Consider the following 23,795-nt stretch of genomic DNA (forward strand, 5'->3'; position numbering starts at 1 on the left):
TGAAACATTATACCTGGCATTACTAATTTAAAGTATCATACAGAATATAATAGAACTTGGAATCAAATGGTTTATTTGACCAACAGAGAGCCAAACCAGATAAGCTAGAATGCCTCAAAACCCATTAGTTAAAAGAGCCTTTAACTATCAAATTGGCTGCTTTTAATGCATCACACTAACTGGGCATGTGCCAGATATTCCCTTGATTTCACAAAATAGAACCTCAATGTATATCCCACACATGTACCTTGAATTGGAATTATTTCTTTTTTATTAATCTTGTATTTAAATCAATGCCCAAGGCTTAAATATCATCTACAAAGACACATTTTTTCTTAGAAAAACGTGTCTTGAACCAATAAATACAATTTTAGTATGTATGTACGTATGTATTCACATGCAGAGTGAGATGGGACCTCACTATGTTGCCCATGCTGGTCTTGAATGCCTGGCCTCAATCAGTACTCCTACCTGGACCTCTCATAGTGCTGGGATTACAGGTATAAGCCACGACACTTGGCCTAGTTTTTCAAAATTAATGTAGACTATTTTTATCTATACCAGCACTGATGCTTTTAAAAACCTGAAAATATTTTTTATCAGAACTCCATGGAAAATACCAGTATTTTAGGCTTACTATTTTAGTAGCTCATTAAATCACCAAAATAGTAAAAAATGTTCCATTTTACTTGATTTTTCTTGATGACTATTTCCTTCCCAACTAAACACACACACACATTTTCACAAGCTCACTCACAAGCTTACTCACCTAAAAGTCTCATAAATATAAAATTTATGTTACAAAATATTCAGGTGTGAGTGAGATTAAGTAGGAATCAATAATTCTGATTTGTCATAAAGATTGAGTTTATTTTTGTCCTCAATTTTAATAAATTCTGTTCTGGGTTTTAGTTCAGATTATGAGTATATATTATCATAAATGGTTTGAATATTTACCAACACAGAATTCAGTAACAAGTGAGATAGATGCTAAGACACTGTTAAGGTAGGTTGGAGGCACTTAGTTTTGATAGGCATAATATATAGCTAGGGGAGCAAGTGTATGCAAATAATTATGCTGTCTTTGAAAGAGTGGCTTATTTAGATGTGGCATAGCCAATGAGACTGTGGTAGTACTTGTCAAACTTACAGGAAGTAATTAAAGACGCAGAGATTCTCTTCTTTTACTGGCTGTTTCTGGATTACATAGAGATTATGAAGAGAGACAAGAAAAATGACAGAGAAGCCTGAACAGCCTGTCACATATTCAACTAAGAAAATTGTTTTTCTCCATAAGTAAACTTTCTAGTCAACAAACACTTATTGTTTTTATTTTATTCTCTATTACTTGCAAGTTTGGGAAAAATTCTGATTTCTACATTTTAACAAAGATACAGACATGTTTATTCTCCAAAGGATTTGTTCTCTATGTCACCAGCATTTTGCAATCCTCTTCATCCTCAGTTCCTTTGGTTAGTTGCCATCTGGCAGTTTACCTTTGATTTTATGAATAAGGTCCCCAATTGTTTTTGCAGCTGTTATCAATGCAGCCTGATCTATTTTGAATGGGGATAACAGAAAATATATCTCCACAATGTTCTCTGCATTTCATTCCTGTGGCTCTCTTCCCAGACCTTGAATTTTGATTTTTCTAGTGTACATTCCTCAGCACAGATGGTGACAACACAGATGGTGACTAGACACTTGGCTTAAAGGAGATATAAAAGTGAATGCTTTCCAGTAACCATTGTTTATAAACATATTTATGAATCTGTGACTATGGGATCTATTAATTGTACACATATTTTATACATGTATATTGTTATTCTCATCATGGCTGCTGAAAATGCTTCTAATTATACAATTGCTTTCTGCCTCCAATTAATTATTTCTTATTTTTATAAATGATGTTTATATCTTCCATGCCGACCCCATGAAAATTAATAATGTTAAAACTGTATTCCCAGGAGCCCCGGGGAAGAAGTGAAAAAGATGGGAGTGATTGGCTGCTGTTAATATTTTCCTAGTTTTCAAGGAATAGGTCCATCATCTCCTTTCAACCAAGGTAGTTATTTTGAATTGATTTCATGTATTAGACTTCCAGGTAACACTCCGTTTGAAGAAAAGATTTCACTACTAATTTAGAGGATAAGTGAATTCACTCACTACTAGAGATGGCCTGGCCAGTTCACCATAGATAAGTAAGATATTATTGCAGTGAAAAGGTCCCTTACAAGCAACCTCCCCCTGAGTATCTCCCCTTGTAGCAATGCTGCCTACAATTTCTACTTCTAGTCTCATCTTTTTAAAGGCATTGAAAACATTAGTTTTAGGGCAGCTACAACAGATTGGACCAGAGAACACATTAAACCATCCATTAGCACCTCCATATGAGTATGTTTATCTATTAGCTCTTGGGACCTCTAGAGGCCTGGAGAAAATCTAGTAAGTTTTGGTGGGTCAGGGGATAAAAAAAAAAAAATGCTCCCTAGGTCATCACTTTAGGGAATTGTAAAGTACTCTGAAGCTCAGGACAGTGGAGGGGTGAAGAAAAGGAATGCAACCCTGAGCAGTAGAGGGCAGTGATAGGAAACCCAGGCTCTGAAAGTCAAGGCTTGCCACCAAGAGAGTGGAGGGCTGATCCCTAGTAAAGGGGAAGGCACTCCTCCACCCCTCCCCTTGGTCAGCTAAGCTTCTACTTCCAGATCAACATAGATTTTTCTTTTCTGTTATAAGTATTTTATTTTTCTGATCCTTTCAACTATCTTTTCATTTTAACTGAATCTTACTCTAAAAGCCTTCTGTTGTCACCAACACCAATAATAATTTCTAACATATTCATCCCGAGTCATCTGTTTTATAAAATATTATAACCTGCCCCAAATCCACGCAAGAAAGTTTTCAAAGGTCTGCACAAAATTTGTTATACACATTGATGTTTAGTGCCTCTATTTTTGCATAGAAAATTATTGATAAATGATCATCTAAGGTGCTAAAGTGAAATGTGCCATAATTTCTCAAATTATATTCTCCCTGCAGCAAGATATGGGCAGAATATTTATTTAACTTTTGCAATTTTTTAAACGAAATGAGAAAAAAGCCTGCTGTGGCTAGTTTTTACATTATATTAATGTGAGAAGTAAACTTGAGTCATAGCTGTGACTCACTATGTGTGAATTATCATTCCACATTTCCAGGCCTACACTAGAGGAAGTTTCCTTTAAACATACCTCTGTACAAATGGTAATTTTGTGCTTCTGAATGGAGGGTGATCCCTGGTTAATTCTGAAGCCGTTTATGAGCAGCTTAACTTCACAAAAGAAAAAGGAAGCAGAAACACTGGATTTTATAAGTAAAGTTTCAGTAAACGTCAACTTCAGATGACAGTGGGAGCTAAAGGACAGGGGACAGAGACAATGAAACGAAACCAGAACTCAACCTACTATTTTCTTACCAATTGTCCCTGCATTTATATATGAAATTTTCAGAAGCGCATGGTAATCTTGCCATCTAATCCTCTACAGTTGACAAAGTGCCTTCATATGCATTTTCTCCCTTTTCTGCAGGTTGTGATCCCTGAACACTCTCAGCCTTGTCAGAGAGACTTCGAGGATGCTACTTGAGGCTGAAGAGTAGCGTTCTGGGTCCCCAACTCAGTAGGCACCACCTCTCAGGGAAGTGACCACCACTACGCTCTCAGCTCCGCAAGTCGCTGGACAGTCAATAGCGCTCACACGGTGTCTACCGGATCTGGCACGGTCAAGACGCAGGAACAGCCTTACTTTCCTGCGGGTAAGAGGCTTTTCTTTCGTGCATCACGTTCAGAAAAAGCCACTCCGAAGTGCAAACACCTTTCTAAAGTTTTCAGTGCTTCCTACGATGCAGACATCGACGCCTTGCTGAGTTATCCGATCCTTTGATGATCAAATAAAATTAAGGCCAGCTCCCCGCTGTTTGATCTGTGGCTCAGTTTCTCTAAGGGCTGCCGCGGAGTCCGCGAAGACTCACTCCAGAATTCCCAGCTCCCTCGCGTCAGCGCCTGTCCCGCTGGTCCAGGCAGCCTTTTCCTGCGCGTTCTTCAGTTCCTTTTTCTAAAGCTCTATTTATACAAATTGTGTTTTTCTTCCTTTCATTAAGCAATCAGGATTTATTTTATTTTCTCTCTGTATCAGCCATGGACACATTCACTGATGAAGAACCAATCAACGTTTTGTGTTCTTATTTATTTTTATTTCTGATGAGGCAGGTTCCAATCAAACAGCAAAGTCAGAGAAAATAATCAAACAGCTCGCAGTGGCCGCTTTGCCTTTGTTTTTATTCTAGTTTTCTTTTGTGGGTCATTTTTAATTCTCTTCTTTGTTAAGGAGTAGTTAAATCTGTATCTTTGTGCTCAGCAAGAGTGGCCCGGATAGTTAAGAAGGCCCAGAAAGCTTCCTTGCCCCAGTGTTCAATGGGCAGCTTCCCTTTCCACTGAGGAGGAGACTTTCAGTGGAGAAAGAGAAATGGAAAAACTCCAGCAAAATCAGTCAATGCATGGGGAAAGCTGCCATTCAGGAGCTGCTAATTCTTTCCAAGCAACTCCTACTCCACTAGAGAGGAGGAGGAGAATGAGATCTCAGGTAAGTAAAGGATCCAAGCTCAGTGCTGATGGAGTGAGAAAAATCCCTCTCAGTGAGGGACAGAACCTGCTTTTTGTCTTGAAGTTGGCTTGGTGTTACTGAAGATGTGGGGGCCAAGATTCTTTTCAGGACACTAAAAATCTGAAATTGTTGACTTCATGGTTTGAACAATGACCAACACCAGTTGAGAGTGGCCTGGAGTACCCTTCACCTTATCCCCCACCCCAGCAATGAAAATAGCCTCTGTGGGCACAAAGGGGTGGAGAGTGCTATCTGCTATTAAGCACATCAATTATATTGTGGAAAGGCTATGACTTAAACTACACATAATGAAGACACCTCTTAGGTGACACAGAGAAAAGTTTTGACCAGATGACTGGCGTTATTCCTTATGCTTCTGTTAAAAATCACGTCCTCTCAGCTCCCAGCCCAAAGTGAGTCCTAATGTTAACCTGACCCTCTTTCTAGAGCGGAAGCTCTAGGAGAGGGTGTGTGTGTGTGTGTGTGTGTGTGTGTATGCGCCCATGTGTGTCTTTAAACTGTTGTGTGCATGTGTGCCTTTAAACTGTGTCCCCAATGTCTAAAACAGTAGGCATTAAGTAAATATTTGTGAATTGAATGACAGAACATTAGAAGCAACACTACCATCCCCACTGCACCCCACCCACCCACCCGGGTGAAAAAGGGAATTTCCCAGCCAAGATTAGTGAAAGAAGGAAAAGACAGGGATTAAAGTGCTCTTTACCAGAGTTTTGGGAAGAACTGGCCACCTGGTAAAATAAATACTGACCCAAAGACATCTTCGCCTACTCTTTATAATAAAGGGAAGTAAAATCACAGGTAAATGAGATTGGGACGTTGCCGCGGAGAGAGCTTCTGAGGGTCCTTCTCCGGGATCTTGGAAAGAAGATATCCTGGAACGGGGGCTCAGTTGGAAGGTGGCATACACATTAGCTTTCTAAAATTAAATCTATACACACAAAACTGCAGAACTTTCAAACTACTGTGTAAGTAAAGGAAGTCTCTCCATCGAAAGCTCAGCTGGCTGTTAAGTGGGTTTCAGAAACAGCTCTAGTAAGCGAACCTCTCTGGAACTTTCGGGTTTCCATTCCTATTCAACTTCCCTCCTCTGGGTCCTTACCGAAAGGGAAGGTCCCAAAGGACCACCAGCGCGCTCTCGGAGGCTCCAGGGCTAGACATTGGACTCCCACAGCGCAACACCATGGGGACTCCGGTGTTCGGTTCCCTTGGCCCTCTCCTTGGCTCCCAGTCACCGTCCTCACACCCCTTGGCCCCGGTTACTGACGGAGGCCATGTGCAGCTGCCATAATGTGTATAAAAGAATCTCTCCCTGGCGTTGGTTTCTTCTCTTCTTGGAATGCTTTTGGCAGATCCTCCGCGTTTTCCCGGTCTGTTGGGAGTCTGAACATGCATTTTCCTTTATTTCAGACAGGATTCCGAAGTGTTAACTAGATTGTGCCCTCCCCACTACCTATCCTGCCTATCCTTCTCAGCCGTCGGGTGCGGGAGGAACGCCCTTGCCAACCTCAGCCTTTTTGATCTTCCACGGGCAGAGACCCATCAGAGCCAGGAGGACTGTAACTACCCCCGGGGCGCGTACCGCCGAAGCCTGAAGAGGCTGGTTGGGCCAAAATAGCAGTCGCTGCAGACACCAGTTTCAGCCCGTCACCGGAGTGCCGGTTCCTGTGGGCGGGCCAGTCCCGCAGGCAGAGCGCCCAAGCTCGCGGATGGCCCTCTCACATTTTTAGAAGCCAAGAAAAGCATTTTTGAAATTCACTCCTTCGACCGTGGGCAGACGAGCAGGTGGGCGCAGAGCCCTAGCCGAGGGTGGGGGTCTCGGAGGAGAGGAACTGGAAAATGGGAAATGGGTGTCTGCTGACCTAGGGTTCTTCGGCTTTGATTTTAAGCGGCAGTGAGGCTGGGTCGTTTCGCCCCCCTCATCCCCTCGGTCGCTGGCGCAGATTGATCCTGGAGCTAGTTACGGGTGTTAAACTGGTACGCGGGTGGGGCAATTCATTAGGCAAGAAATGGATTAGTTGTTTATTATCTATAAACATTCCAACCACAGCAACCAATCATAAAACCGCGGAAGGGCCTGTAAAGTAAAGCAGCAGCGAAGCCTCCATGTGGGCAGCTCAGGCTTAGCGATTGTTCCCGGGCGATAAAGGGTCGATTAGGGAAGTAGAGCTAGGAAGGTGGGGGCGGGGGAGGGGGAGATAATTAAGCGAGTCGTCAGGAAATTGTTTTCTAGATGGTGATCTTGATGCCTCTAACTTGAACGGGGCAGGAGAAATATTGGGGTGATTTGGCAGAGGGTGATAAGGGAAGGCACAAAATAAGGATTGGAGGGCCGCAGTGAGGTCATTAGTGAGGTTGATGCCGGCGATAAAAGCTGTTGATTAAATGAGGGGAGCAATTTAGTCTTTGGTTTCTTGGTAAAATGCTTAGTCACTAACCATGAAAGCAGCCTAATAATATTTTATGGGGGTGGGGAGGAGTTTAAAACTGGCATCTTTCTAGTAGCAGAAATTCACCTTTGAGTATGGTTTTTAAAAATTCCTCTTTAGAATAAAACGTTTTCTAATAAGAGTTAGTCTCAAAAAAAGTTAATATTAGGTTGGTGCAAAAGTAATTGCGGTTTCTGCCATTCCTTTCAAATGACACAAACTGCATTTACTTTTGCACCAACCTAATACTTTTTCTTTTTTAAGTATAAAGCTTCTGTTTTTAACAAAATAGCTATTTGGTTTCTTTGGGGTTTCTTAAAACAAACTTTAAACTCATTGCATATTTGACATTTTACTATATTAGAAACAGTGGTGAAATAATTATGCTGGTTTTCGAATAACTAATTCAAGTATACTGTTTTCACTTTGATTCAGAACCTATTACTCAGAAAACAAGTTAGTGGCAAAGTCCTTAATAGTTTAATAAATATATTGGCTTGGAAATTTATTAGGACTAAGATGTAGAATATAGTAATATACACATATTAGAGGTTTCCTTTCTAAATTTAAAAATGTCTACTAATTTAAGTGTAACCATCCAAAAACAGGCATAAGTCATAAATGAAAATTTTGATAAATTATTTTTTAAAACCTTCTTATGGAATTTCTTAGATCAAGATAAAGAGCGTTACCTGCATCCCAGAAATTCCTCTCCTGCAAGATGTTTTTGAAAATTAATTTATTAGATTTTTGTTTTGGGGATGTTTATGTTTAAATAATTGCTCATCAAGCGCTTGGATTTCTTTTCAGGACCAGTATTGTAGATTTCCCCCCCTTGGGGACTACTTTCCTAAAAATAAAATGATTCAAGCATTTTGAAGAAGGAACAAAAACAGCATCCACGTCCATTTTTTTTTCCTGCCTCTGGCAGCACACACTCCTTCCCCCAGCTTTCTTTATTCCATACTGAGAGACATAACAAACAAACGATTACATGTTGAAAAACACATCTGAAAACAGAAAGGTCACGTTACTACCGAGTCCTGGGGAACATTAATCTGATGTTTGGAAAACAGTTGACAGTTGAAGGTTGGAGTTTCTCTTTTCAACTCTTGGACAGAGAGAGAGAAAGAGAGACAGAGAGAGAGAGTTGAATGTAAAAAAGAAGGGAAGAGACCACTTTGTGGCCTTTTCACTTCAGAAATAATTGAGGGACTACCAAATTTCTAACCCAGATTTAAAAATGCAAACACATTTACAAAGAGGACTAACAATTTGAAATGGCTCAAGTTGCCATTGACTCTAAGTGAGAAGGGGTGTGTGTGTGTGTGTGTGTGTGTGTGTGTGTGTGTGTGTTGTCTTAAAATAATTAATGTGAATAGCGAAAAGTAATCACGATAACATCAAGCCCTGCATGCCTGAGGGGAGAGTTTGCTGGACAAAAAACAGTCCCTTTACTAATAGCTTGTGAGAAGGTGAAAGTTGATTGCCTGAGCACTCGCCTCTCTCCAGCGTTTCTCTAAGTCCGAGCCCCCATCTCTCCGAGTCCTCCTGGCTCAGCGAGGAATTCCTTTTCTTTACTTGGTTAAGTGCTGGTAACCCAGGGCTCAGCGGCTGAAGCAGCTGGGTGTCTAAACCCTGATATCTGGCTGCCACTGGGGTTCCTCCTATGTGACTTGTGAGGTAGAATGAGGAAGAAGGTCTGAAGTACATTCCTGGGACTTTGGAAATGATCATATTGAAAATATACTAGTAAATTGCAATGGCAACAAATAATGAGTCCTTCTTTACAGGCATTCTCAGATCCTGGTATCTCTACAACACAGTGGATAGTTGAGGCAGGACGATGGATGGGGCCAGTTGTGAGAGGGAGAATCAAGAGACCTAGCATCAAGGAGTTTTATCAGAGCTTTGTGTGACCTCGTGCATTGTCACTTTAACCTGGATAGGGCCAGGTTTCCTCACGCATAAAATCAGATCAGAAGATGCCCTCTTGGATCCTTTGACTGCAGTACAATCATTAGGCCATAGTGAACAGATGCGCTTGGTTGCCAGACCCAGCGCGCTTTGCGGGTCTATTAAAAGGGCAAGCGCATATTCTGGAGCTGTCTCGGAGACTTGGACGGAAAGATTCGAGGCAAATATTCTAGGCTGGGAAATTTCGCGCCGAGCCCCCTGCAGTTAGCCTGCCTAAAGGCTGGTGTGGCCAGAGCGAGCCAGAGAGCTCTGCACCTACTGTCGGGGCTGACAATGATTTATGCGCTTGTGACCCACGTAGACCATAAACCTAGTTTGCTAGACGTACAGGGAACTGCGCCGCAGTTAATGCAGCGGACTTATCCTCTGACCTGCAAGGTCTCCCCACCTGGTGCTCTACAGCTCCGGAGCGCAGGGATTTCAGTTTTTCCTGCCTCATTGGATCCAATTTCAATCCCCTCGATTAACTGAAAGTGTGTTCACTTCCACCCGGCCCGCAGGACCCTAAGGGCGCCTGGAGCAGTCTGGTGCGGGTCCTGGCTGCAGCATGCCCAGCAGAGCTCCGGGTGCAGGAGGCTGCAAAGCCACCGCCGCGTCCAGGCCCCTTGAGCGGAGGTGGGAACGATCCGCCTTAGAGTTCAAGGTGAATTGCTGTGACAGTGGTGGGTGGAGAGGGGAGTTCGAGCCGTTCGCCTCCGGGAAGAATTATCCCCGATCATTTATTTTTAGATCTGAATTCCTTCAGAACCCAGCAGAGGCCGTGGCCAGAGCCCCAGCGCCAGGCAAGCGGCCAAGCTGCGCTCTCAATAAAGGAGCCAGAATGGTTCCATCTGGTTACAAACATATCTTTTTATTAAAAAGCAATCAGATCCTGAAGCGCTTCCCTTGCGGTTCACCGCTCTCCGCAGGCTGCTTCTCTGAAGCCAGAGGTGGTAGCACCCACTCGGTTGAGCCCACGCCTCCACCAGGCAGCGCCTCCGCCAGGCAGACCTCCTGCGGGGCATTTTGTGGCCCGGGGGGTTCCTGCCCAGGGACCTCTAATAGGGTCGGTGGAAGCTGATTTGAATCTTCCCAACTCCTTCCCTGTTTATTTCTCAACCCAGCAGTTCAAAAATTCACTTTATAACGGTCCCCTAACAAAAACACGAGTAAGAAAGATAGCAAAGAATTAAACTGGACAGGCACCTATGTTGCGAAAAAGGTTTTGCTTGGAGACTGCAGGAGAGGGCGATCCCTCTTTACAATTCACGACGTTACTACCAACTTTGTCACTGAGTGTTCCTCTCCCTGCTCGAATTCCTGGCCAACTTCGTTCCAGAGAGCGATGCGATCATGGCCTTGAAACCGAACGGGATGTAACGTGCCATTCCTCTCCAGTTCCCGAGCCCCACTCCCACCCTTGCCGTTGAAACTGTGAAAAAGCCGCCAAAGTCTGGGCACCCAGCATGGCGGTCGGAAGACAGTGAGATAAAGAATGCGATGGTAAGTCCTTAAGTGCTTCCTAGAGATAAGGTCCCGGAATCCTGGAAAAATTCAGTCTGGCCTCCCTACTTCGGCAAGTCGCCTCCTGCTTCTGTCAGCCCCCTCCCCACACACACCTGGAGGGAGAGGCGGTGGCCACAGGGGTAGCTGGGGCAGACCCTCCACTCCTCCACTCCCGGTAGCCAGGGGTCCTAAGGCCACGCGACTGGCTTCCTTCTCTGGGAATCAGGAGATGATAATGAGAAAATCCCTCAACCATAGGCGCGACGAAACTCAAAAATGGACAGCCCCCCCCTTATTCATAAATATTACTTCAAATATGTTAAAGACGTTAAGTAATTTTTATTCTCTTTAGAATTTCCAACGCTATACTTTATTATGACAGATAAGGTATGATTTGTGCTAGTCTCGTGCGAGGACACTGAAGGTGAAAAGAAGGAAAACAAGTAAAAGGTTTTCTAAAAGAATACACATAACATTTACGATAACTACATACAAAGCACTCACTTAATTTCTCTTAAAACAGTTACAATGAATAAATTACATTTCCAACTTAATAAAATTTAATTCTCTTAGTCATTTGTACAATTGATGGCCTTTGGTTATAAAATTTTACTTTTTGGAAAAACATTGCTGCTCTGTCAAATTATAGCACATGACAAATAATATAGCAAATAATAGGTTTGACTTTTAAACATACACAGTTATTTGAAACAAAATGTTTTTAACTTCCTGGCAGCATACGCAAAACAATAAAAGCACAGTTATATTTTAGGAATTATCTTAATACATTCCCCTCTACGATATCAGAACTTACTCCTGATTGAACCAAGGAAGAACAGCTAACTCTTCGGATAAAACAATTTTTTCTCCTTCATTCCCAGATACGGTTTGGAAAGCAATAAATGCATATTTGCAAGAAGTCATGAAAAATCAAGATTAAAAATACTGTATAATCTTCCTGGTAAAACATAACATATACATTTTATATCTGATCATTTGAAACTGTCATCTATAAGTATTACATTTTAATGAAACATAACTCCTCATGATATATTTATTTCATAACAAATGGCAAAGGTAATATTACTTACCTTCATGTATTTTTTCTTTTAAAAGCTCCTCCCACCAAATGAGAGACCTCTGTTTAAACAGCAACTTATATTGAAATATATGATCTGAAGGAATTAGCTATTTGAAAGTCTTTTGACAGCTTTACATATTATATCTGTTGAGTTTTTTCTCTGTCTCTTATTTCCACAATCTACATGTGTGAATATATGGGTAACCCTCACTATCTTTTCAACATCAGTCATGCACATTAGGTAGAAAAAATTAATTTCTTTGTTTTTAAAATGATATATATCATTACTGTTAGGTGAGTAAGCTAAGTGTGTTTTTTTTTTTGGAGGGGGAAGGGAAGTTAATCACAATGATAGAGCAAATATAAATAGTATTATGTTGTTGGTGTTAAAAGGCAAAACCTCTTAGTGTGTGAAGATCACCTACTTACCTTCTCTCCATTAAAAAAAGAGTTGAACTTTTTGGCTCCCTATATAATGTGTGTTCTCCATAGATTTTATACTAAATATTAACATTAAGATTATAGAGCTAACCTTTTTCTAATGTCAAAGAGCTTTTGAACAATACAGGCATAGGAGGGAAAAGACACCTACCTCACACATTCACACCCCAAATTTCCTATCTCCAATGCAACAGGAATAATCCTTTTATTCCATTAAAATGGTCACTAACCTTATAATAATAAAGGCATGTTTTAATCTCTTACCTGAAGGAGTCTTATCAATGTAACAAGAACTGAAATTGTGACTGGTCCTTGTCGTTTATAGTACAGAGATCTGTACTGTATTGCCTTTGTGGAGAGCTGAAGTAACAACATATGACTACTGCCTCCTGAGACCCTTATGAAAATAAGATATATAGCTGGTTCAAATAAATGCTTTAGACCTTGACCCAGGAATATAATTGAGAAAAACAAATTATTTCACATACACTAAAACATAATTAAAATGTTATTCTAAGCTTTGCTTTTGTGTGTTATGTTGTAGGTGCATACTAATGTTATCCTCAATCATAAAGCTATGTAAGAAATGATTGCACTTTTAAAAATGTTACGTAAACATCTTTTTTCCTAAAAGTGGCAAAAATTAGCTTAGAAAGCAGTTACAGTGCAAGTTTCACTTTTAAAGGCTTTCGAGATTGAATATTTTAATTCATAACATATTTCTTATTGTTAAAATTTTTTGGCTTCCTCAAATCTGGCATTTAAAATTTTTCAGTTGTTTTGTAGACTATGTATGTAAGATTGCATTTTTCACTGTCAACATAAAGTCATTGTTTGCTTTGGATTTAATATGTAGTTGGATATGTATGCATATTTGTTTAAAACTATGAACTCTGGGGAGGGCTTTAATTCTATGCAACATAAGTCAGTTTTATATAATGAATATACACAACTTCAGCTAATAAAAAGTAAGATTTTAATCTTGATAATATATTCCTAAAATGCATTAAGATATTGTCAATCTAAAATGAGCTTGATTTGAAAACAAAAAGAATAAGCTCTTTTAATGAACTAGTCGTATATTGTTATGTGTATATATGTTTTGCTGATTTTAGCAAGAAAATGGAAAATAATCCATAACAAAATGGAAAATAATCCTCCTGCAAAAGAAACTTGAAGTGGATTACCTAATAAATTGTTTTCAGCCTGAATTTTAAGGTACTAAGACATAGTCATATGTTTGTTTTTTAAAATATTTTCAAAAATCAAAGACATTAGTGGTATTCCCTATTTGAAAACCATGATCATTATTCTGCTTTTTACCACCAATATTTATGCTAGGAGAAACATGTTTAAGAGTCATCAACACCTTCGGCTCACTGACCATATGAATGAGTCATATGGTCAAAATGAATAAAATGTTATTTAGAAAAAGGAAAAAATATATATACATTTATACATATGCATAGGTATTCTTTTTAAATGAATAAAAGGGCTTCATAATTTGGGACAGCAGAAAAAGGGAGTAGCAAGCATCACAGCCCAAAGCAAGAATGAAACTAGCAATGGTGTCTAGACAAAGGAGCAAGAATATTTGCTTTTAGAGTTAGTTTTATTTGGGACAACTTGGAAGAAAGAAGGGTAGGCTCTCAATAGCTAAATGAAATTATCTGGATGATTTGTCTACACAGAGCAATAATGACATCTCTTTTTGTTGTTGTTTCATTTTGTTTTGTTTTTTGTTTGTTTGTTCGTTTGTTTGTTTGGTCACTCTGTCGACCAGACTGGAGTTGCCCGGGCTGGAGTGCAGTGGCGTGATCTCGGCTCACTGCAGCCTCCGCTTCACGGGTTCAAGAGATTCTCCTGCCTCAGCCTTCTGAGTAGCTGGGATTAAAGGTGCCCACCACCACGCCAGCTAATTTTTGTGTTTTTAGTAGAGACAGGGCTTTCACCATTTTGGCCAGGGTGGTCTTGAACTCCTGACTTCAAGTGATCCGCCTGCCCTGGCCTCCCAAAATGCTGGGATTAGAGGCCTGAGCCACCGTGCCTGGCTCTTCCTAATGTGCTATGTAGATACATCTCTAACAGGAAACTATAGATCCCCCAGCATTTGCTTTTGAAATAATTCAAAACTTTCATTTCAGTTAGGAAACACATTTTGCCAACATCAGATTGTCTTTTCCATTACATTCCCCATAACAATAGTTTTTAAATGAAGTATGCCTCAACTTAATGTTTATTATTAATGTAACAACTATTTGTTGACTGTTTACTACAATTCTCTGAGCACCAATGACTAAAACAAACAAAATAACCTACCCTTGGTAGAGTTGGGGAACTTTTCTGCAGAGCATGGAAATTAAGGGGAAAAATCCTGTAGGTTTCAGGTTATCCACTAGGTGGCAAGGTGTGCAAAATTGACTGCTTATTGTAGAGCAAAATTTGGTACAAAGAATGTGGCTTTCTATGAAAATTTCCACCATATTTTGTTTGTAATGATATTTGTAAAGTCTCTTTTTGAGCTCTATAGTTAATAGCTAATGGTCAGGATACACTTTGTGTTCAGTTTTACAAAGCATTCTTTGCTTGGGGCTCATCTCTTCAAGAAGACAGCCAGCTGTGTTCCCTAGTGGCCCATCTACAAGATCCCCAAGCCTACCTTAAGAAAATTTTCTCTTTTCCTCCCTATATTTCTCTGTGCCACCAGATGTGTGGATTATGAAATCTGCCTAAGGGTCTGAACATCTGGCTTTGCAGAAGGACCACAAAGCGTTGGTTCAATTTTATTCAAATTTACCTAGATCAATTTAGGTATCACACTTTGATTTGCTGATTTGGGGGGTTAGTGTCCAAAACACTAACATCTTATAATAACATCCATGCTGATAAGTAGTCAAACACATATGCCCATATGTACATACATGCAGTCATGAATATATTTTGTTTTCAGAGACCACTTAAGTGAGATCTCACATTTATAGCAAAGAAATAAAATTATTTCATTTAATCAGACCTCTTCTTTTGAAAAGAATTGTGATATTTTTCTCAGTGAAATCGGGCCTTTATGCATATATTTTGTTTTCAGAGACCATTTAAGTGAGATCTCACATTTATTGCAAAGAAATAAAATTACTTCATTTAATCACACCTTTGGTAAAGAATTGTGTTCTTTTTCTCAATGAAATTGGATCTTTATGCATCTTTAGATCTCCCAAAGAGATTAAAGAAAAAAAATCTTTCCTTCTTTGAAAAATGGTTTATACAGGATGTAGAACACTTGTAGAGTTGTTTAAATATAGAGTTTGAGATTTTTCTGTGCTTGTCTAACATATGAAATCTGTATCTTTGTTTTCAGATGAGTAGCCTCTAACCCAAAAGTGAGATATTAGCTAGGCATGCTGGCACTCACCAGTAGTCCCAGCTACTTCAGAGGCCAAGGTAGGAGGACTGCTTGAGTCCTGGAGGTCAATAGCAGCCCGGGAAGCATAACAAGACTCCACTCTCTAAAAATACATAAAGTGAGATTTTAGAGATAAATGTTTTTCTTTGTGAAAATGTTCTCCCCAACAAGACTGTGTGTCTAAGGACATAATTATTAGTAAAACATTAACATTTTAATGTTTATAGCTGAAATTTTTCTCCTTACATATTCACTTTGGCTGTGATAATTCTCAACACATTCAAAATGTGTGTCTCATAGCAGAGTTTATACATTTGGCCATGAGTTTTGATAACGGTTGTGAATAAGCGAAGGAAATATTATTTTATACATAAATTGGAAATGTGGGTTGTTTCTGATAGATGTGGTTGTTTTCCATTTATCAGAGTTGTAGGGAAGCTATCTTTTGAAGTTAGGGAAAAACATTTAAGTCAGGCTCAATTCCTCTCAATAAACAATCAAGCACCAATTTATATCTGTTCTGCTTAGCTCAGGGCCCTCCACATAGTTCAATTAACAAATTTACTGATTGATAACTACAATTTGTTTCATGGAGAAGTCATTCGTATAAAATGTATTTATAGATCATAAGGTAATCAAGCCAAGGTATTCTAGTAAAAAAAAATCCATTATTAATACAATTTTAAATGTAAAGGGATTTTACCTTCAGTTAGTGTAAACAAAAGTAAATCTCACCCACCCTCCCCCCAACCCTCACTGCAATAATTCTGCTTTGGGTTTCAGGACCTGGAAATAGAGCTTTTAGTGTTTTTATTTTTAATTCCCATTACAAAATATGTCAACTTTTTAATGACTTTATTATGATGAAATTCTATTCTGGATTACTATCATTTTAGGCTTTTCTCATAGACTTATTCTTACGAGAATTTTACTTTTTAGTTCACAATAGTATAACAAGCAGAGCAGAACTCAATAAAACTTTTTAAAACCACAAATTTCTCAATAACTCCTCAATACATCAAAGTTCTCATGTAACCATATTTTCTACTCAAAATTTTCAATATACATTTTCTTCATAATTATAATTATTGTACACATTTTATTTAGGGTTTTTACTTCATATGTTATTATAAACAGTTATCTTATCCTTAACTAGTTTTTATATTTATCTAGATTAATGGATAACTCCCTTGCATTTCTTTCTAAACATTATCTTTCCCAATGTTCCTCATTTCAGTAAAGGGCACTAGCAGCTGTCAGGTTTTTAAAGCCAAAAATCCAGGAGTTCTCAGTCCCTCCCCTCCCCTCCCCTCTCCTCCCCTCCCCTCTCCTCCCCTCCCCTCTCCTCTCCTCCCCTCCCCTCTACTCCCCCCCCCCCTCCCCTCTTTTTCTCCCCTCCCCTCCTCTCCCCTCCCTTCCCCTCCCATCCCCTCCCCTCTTTTTTTTCTTTCTATTTTTTTTTTTGAGACACAGTCTTCCTTTGTCGCCCAGGCTGGGGTGCAGTAGCGCGATCTCAGCTCACTGCACCCTCAATCTCCCGGGCTCAAGCAATCCTCCCGCGTCAACCTCCAGAGTAGCTGGGACCACAGGTGTGCACTACCACAACCAGCTCATTTTTATATTTTTATTTTTTGTAGAGATGGGGGTCTCACTATGTTGCCCAGGCTGGTCTTGAACTCCTGGGCTCAAGCAATTCTCCCACCTCGGCCTCCCAAAGGCTTGGGATTACAGGCATGAGCCACGGCCCCATCTCAGTTCTCTGTATCTCCACTGCCGCCACCCAGTTCTAAGCCTTCATGACCTTCCATCTGAACAGCCTCAGATGCCTGCTAACTGGACTCTGGCCTTTCCCTCTTGCTTCAGCCTATTACCCACTCTTCACACAGCAGTCAGGAATGATTATTTTAAAAACATACATCACATCACATGCCTCCTCTTTTAAAATCTTTCTGTAATGTTTTATTGCCCTTGAAATAGAATTCAGATTCTTTGCTACTACCTACCAGGCCCTGCCAGATACAGCTTCTGCCTTTTTTTTCCCCAAACCCATCTCCCTCTATGAGTTCCTTCCTTCCTCACGTATTTCCTGACCTTTATCATGTTTTAGTGGCTTTTTTAGGTGCTGGGAATGGAGAAGTGAATATAACAGTGTCTTCTTTCATGGCGCTTACATTTTATGGTGCATGGACCAATGTTGTTTCTGACTCCCGGGCTCAGCCTTTATTGCTCCTCTGCTTTGGAAAGCACTTATCCTCTCAGGGCTGCAAAGACAGAGCGAGATTAATCAGTAGATCCAGGACTTGCTAGCCTGTGACCTCTATAAATGGTCATGTTTATCTCCTCAGAGCATACTTCTGGAGGCTAAATAAATTAAATAATACAAAGCCCATAGCACAATAAATGTAAGATAAATCTGATCTATAATTTGGATTTTTATTATCAATATTGCAAAGAAATATTTCTACAACTTTTTCAGAAATTTCTGAGACTTGCTTCCTTATGGCATTGACCAAACTGCAAAATGAGCTCCCCTGCAGGAATTTTGAGCTACAAAATACATTCCCAAGAAGCTGGAAAAGTACTTCCTCCCAGAGCCAGGGCTCTGCTGTGCAGCATAATACAAATATCCCGAGCTTAATGCCATGGTTTTTATCATGGATGCTGATTAGAACATAATTTAGTGATGTTTTTGATTGGAAACAAATTTTGACCCCCTGGTGCATTACATTCAAAATGTCTCCATTGCAAAGTGTTTAAACTTTCATTATTGCATTTATCACATTGTATTATAGTCATGGGTAGGGTAACCACACATACTAAGTTTATGCCTTTTGTCCTGAAGTACCATCTGGTTTAGCATTTTAGCACTCTCAAAAGTGTCCTGGTTTAGACAATAAACTCTATAGTCCCCCAATTATGAGGCAGGTGCCTGGCTGCAGAGGCTGAGGAGCACTGGGGTGGTCCTAAGCTAAGTGTGGGCCTGTTTTGAGAAATTGGCGATGCTGGTGACCCAGAGATGTCTAGTTGCTTTGCATGCAGAGAAGGGCATTGAGGAGAAACTTAGGCACCAAGGGCCAAAGGTAGAATCAGTGGAGGAGAGTAAGGAGGGCCTCCAAGACTACACTGAAACTCTGTAAGAAGAGGGCTCCTCTTCTTATTTCTGCTAAGAACACAACACATTCTAAGGCAGTGAGGATGGAAGAGAACAGCTTCGTTTGGTTCTTTTGAAGCTTGTAGTTGTATTATAAGACAGCAAGGAATCAAGGGCAATGAGACAAAACTCAGAAGATGCCTTGGAATCCTAAACCTCAGTGAAGTGTGAAAGCAACTAAATCTGGGTTTCTGAGGACTAGAAGAAACATTTGGGGTTGGCTGAGGATTGGGTTTGCATGCTTCTTAATCACCAGTGTAAAGATATAATTTGGTTTGGTTTCATGCTAAAGTTTTAGTTTTCAGTACTTCCAATTAAAGGGTCAGATACAGTCTGTCAACTAAAAAAGAATATTTGTTAAGTAGAATACTTCATGTCCTGGCAGGAGGAAACCTTTCTGAACAGAGTGCACCTTGGTTATTTACTTTAAAATTTTTATTCTGGAAGAGTGTTTAAATTGAGACAGGATGGTAATTTTTTATATACAAGGAATGTTATTAAAGTACTTTGAGATTTTTGGATGCTTGATTTGAGAGCACTTGTCAAAATCAATTTGTTCATACAACACGTATTTAGATCCTACAGCTTGCCATGCACTGTGCTAAGTGCTCATGACAATGTCACAATGCATATCAACTCCTCTAGTTTCTTCTACTATGTCTATGCCGAGGACTCTCCCAAAACATTATCTTAGCCTTTATCTCCCATCTTAACACTATACAACTAACAGCTGAATACCTTCACATAATTGTCTTATGAATACCTCAAATTGACCACAATGAACTCATTCTCGCATGCTTACATCCTCCCGTCATCACCACCTTCCTCCCAACCCAAGAGGACGTGTTCTTCACTTACATTCCCTCCATCTAAAATGGTAACTCCTTCTTCAGAGTATTTGGAGTAATTTTTAACTTCTTCATCTTCATGTCCAACAGCCAGTAGTTCACCAAGATGGTTTACTTCAAAAGTTTCTCTCAAATCTTGCTTCTATCACTTGCACCCCCAATGACAGTGCTAAAGTTCAGATTTCCATTGTATTTCACTTGCGTAATTATAGTAGCCTCTTCACTAATTTCCTTAGACTACAGTCTATTGCATTTCTACTTCACATATTAGATTGGCATTAGAGAGATCTTTCTGAAACACAGATCAGAAATGATACCTTTCTTCTTGAAAAATATCCAATTGCCTACACAATAAAGTGCTGACTCTCTATTTTAGCTTACTGTCTGTTCAAACTATATTTTCCAGGCTTTTCTTCCACATCACTCCCACTTTACCCTCCAACTCTAGCAGATTATTCACTATTTCATGACCCTTATAAGCTTTTGATTTCATGTCTTTGATCACGTTAACTCAGTCGGTAATACACCTACTGAAATAGCATTCATTCTTTCACACTCAGCCAGTTGGTATTAATTGCTTACTCCTCTCTTTCTAAAATACTAGTCGTTTTTTAAAAAAATCTTTTAACACCGTTTCTTCTGCTATTCATTAAGGTTAGTAACAAACAAAAGATACATGGGAGTCAGTGTTTGTCTTGGTCCCTATAAATGGTCATGTGATTCTCCAAAAGTCACATAACTCCTCCAGAGCTCTGAAAAATTGTGGTGATATTATATATGAAGTATTACAGAACCGTATGTGATGTATTATGGTTGCCTTCCTCCCACTGAAGTCCTTAATAATGAGGGGTAATTTTCTTCATTTTTGTCTCTTTCACAGCACCTAGTAAGTTCCTTTCTTGCACAAAATGAGCCATCTTTAAATGCTTAAATATTAAAAATTAAAATGTCTTTGTAATATAAAATAATGCTCTAAATTTATCAATGTATCATAGGTACTTAGGGGTTATGGTAAATTTGAACTTGAATATGTGAGAAATGATATTTCCCTTAAACAGTGAGAAAAGCACAAAGTACATCAGAATGATGTTGGAACAGCAGGTCTTGCCTGTAATGTGATTGGCTACATTAAGGCTTTAATAAATTGATGTAATAATAAGTGGAAGTATTAGAAACATTGTGAGTCAAAGAAATGAGAAACTGATGAAAGGGCAAAATAGCATGCTACTTAGTGTAAAATTAAAAGCAATATAGGAGCAATTGTTGGCAGTTTCTAGTAGAAAGTGATTTCAGCTATCAAATTTTAAATGTGCAAAATGATCTCTATTGAGGAGTGCATTTGGCTATTTAAGTCTGAAGCAAAACATAAAGCATTTGATTCAGGTAACTCCCCTTGATCGGACTCCATGCCCGTCAATCAATTTACTGTAGGCTGATAAACAGAGAGAGAGAAGGTGCTGATCACATTTAGTAGGTTATCACTGTAACATTTCCTTTAGTTCTGGATTTAAAATCATGTCATGAAAAATACACGTGCTTGAGGGGTGCTGACAAAACCAGAATTCTGAGGCTAAGAACCAGACCCAGAACCAATACAAATCCATCATGGTAATAAATGCCACTCTAGGAGAGCTGTTACAAGGCATTGAATTTCACCTAATCCAATATAAGCTTGGTTTCATTCAAGTTTTTCATTTCTCTGGCTTATTATTGACAATGGTCATAATCTTTTTTGGATGGCATCCAGGAAAATACTATATATTATAGTACCAAGGTTAATTAAAGGAAGGAGAGAAATACATATTTTTAGAATTTATGCTGTAAGAACAAAAATCTCCAAAGGGAAAGAAAATGAGTAACTATGAACTCCTTTGCAAACACAATTGCCTAAATTAGACTTTGCAATCCGTTTTTAGGGAAAAATATGTATTTCTCTCCTTCCCTTAATTTCACAAACATTGAGAAAATAAAATATATAATTGTTGAGAATTATAGAAATACAATAAACTATTCAATGGCCGCAAGATTGAAAATGACATGGGCTTTGGAAGAAACTCACTGGAGGGCAATGTGATGGGTGTCACTGTGCTAGTATACACACAGAACTACTTTACTTAGCTCCTTTTATTGTCCTCTCTAAAAGGTCAGCAGCTTTGACAAACTTTTCTGGGCCACCCCACTTTTCTCAGACTGCCTACCACAGGAGCACAGGCAGATATTCACTGGAACTCTGGCCCTGGCAAAAGGTAATTTCCCTTTGGGAACACATATTCATGCAGCTCAGAGGAGAAAACTACCCTCAAATTGTTCAAGATGAGGGCACTCTTTGTTCATTTTTTGTTTAGATAAAAATTGGCAAATACACATTAAGTTTCTGTAAAAGGAGCCACTGGATGTCTGTTATATCAAGACCTTTTCTATGAGCATTTTTTTTGGAAGAATCTTCTCTAGCTTGAATTCTTTTGGACAGGTTTTGAAATAAAACGATAAACACTGGTATTGGTAATTGCTACAAATACAAATAACAATTTATACAATTGTTATTGTAATTTGGTATTGGTATTGTTTTTGGAATTAGCAATTGACATTTGGTGTTTAATTGGTATTAACATTTACTTAACTTTCAGTTAAACACAAATGTCAAATACAATGATCCGTACAATACTAAATACAATATCAGTATTGAAGCAAAAATATATATTCCATTTGCCACCTAGTAACTAGGTATATTCAGCAATTTGAGTTTAGCTAATGTCATCATTTTTAAACAATACATACATAAATAAGGGTGAATTGAGTCATATTGCAACCTTATACCTTAATTTAAAAACTTGATTATAAAATTAGTCAAGCTTATGTTTTTTAAAAGTATTTTGAAAAATGAAAAATGATTTTGCTTTTAAAAAAATGCTTCACTTTAATTCTTTAAGTTAAAAAAATAGAATGTAACCTGAGATCCTAAAATTCCTTGTTTATTTTAATTTTTAAAACAAATTAAGGAGAGGGGACATTAGTACAGATTTTGTCTTCAAAGTTTCCTTTAGAAAATGTCAACAACTTAAATATTTGAAAAGTGATTACTTGCAAAGAGACTAAAAACAATATCTTAAGTATGTGGGTCCCCAAACATACATATTTCTGATTTAGACTTTTAAACTGTCAATACCAGAGAGACAACGCCACTGATGGGGACCTGGCACTAGTCCTTCCAGTTAATTTTTTCCTTGGAGAATAGTTTTGGGCGACAGAGTGGCGTCCGGCTTCCCAGGTTGTTGCACTGACAAACTGCAGTGGTGGCAAAGTCAAGGAGTCTGACAAAATCTCATTAATCATTTTAAATTAAATCCAACCTTCCTGTCCAACCGTGCCAGGAAGAAAGCCTTTAATTTTTTTTTTTAACAAATAAAAATTTCCTCAGTAAAGATTTGGTATCTTTCTCTTGTTGGTCTTTAATTCGATGAGACAAAAATAAAATAAAACAATATACTTTTTTAAGCTTGAAAACAAAACATTTGTCCAGATAATGATTTAACAGGTCAACTAAGTGTCTTTTTAAAATAAATTTTGAATAAAAATACATGGAAACATTCTGAAGGGAAACCCTACTAGGTAAATTAGGAACATTGTTTATGTTCTGAATAGTTTGATGAATTTATTTTTTTCTATCTAAAATATATGAACCTTAATAAGATTTTAAAGAGGAAATAGACAAAAAATCCACTATCTATAATATTTTGGTATATTTTATGCCAGTCTCCTTTGTATTCACAGGTTTTTGCTTTGTTTTACATAGTAATTGTAATTTGTGTATATATGTACAATATACACACATGTACAATTTTAAATACTTTATAATAAGCATTTTCCCATATTATTGATAAATATCGTGGCATCATAGTAATATATCATGAGGATGTATTTTGGTCTTCTCAACCAGTGCTTAGCACAGTGTTTGGTACATAGAATGTACTCAAATATTTGTTGGGTACTTGTTAGAATTTCAGTGTTTTCATCTCTTTTTTCTTTCAAAAACAATGATGTAATTAAAGTTGTGCATGTTGCCTTTTCCCAATTTGGAATTATTTCCTTAAGATGACTTCCGGCCGGGCGCGGTGGCTCACGCTTGTAATCCCAGCACTTTGGGAGGCCGAGGCGGGCGGATCATGACGTCAGGAGATCGAGACCACGGTGAAACCCCGTCTCTACTAAAAATACAAAAAAAATTAGCCAGGCGTGGTGGCGGGCGCCTGTAGTCCCAGCTACTCGGAGAGGCTGAGGCAGGAGAATGGCGTGAACCCGGGAGGCGGAGCTTGCAGTGAGCCAAG

At 39.0% G+C, this 23,795-nt stretch overlaps 1 long non-coding RNA gene across 1 annotated transcript; it reads right to left on the minus strand.

Moving 5' to 3' along the window:
* Nucleotides 1-10,816: 10,816 nt before the first annotated feature.
* On the minus strand, nucleotides 10,817-21,296 carry LOC116466034 (uncharacterized). Its single transcript, XR_009212952.1, has 3 exons — nucleotides 17,643-21,296; nucleotides 15,481-15,574; nucleotides 10,817-12,468 (listed from the first exon to the last, which is right to left on the minus strand). It is a non-coding gene; the product is annotated as an uncharacterized LOC116466034 (long non-coding RNA).
* Nucleotides 21,297-23,795: the final 2,499 nt, after the last annotated feature.

This window comes from Hylobates moloch, unplaced genomic scaffold (genome assembly GCF_009828535.3).
Source record: "Hylobates moloch isolate HMO894 unplaced genomic scaffold, HMol_V3 SCAFFOLD_3, whole genome shotgun sequence".
NCBI classification, from domain to species: domain Eukaryota; kingdom Metazoa; phylum Chordata; class Mammalia; order Primates; family Hylobatidae; genus Hylobates; species Hylobates moloch.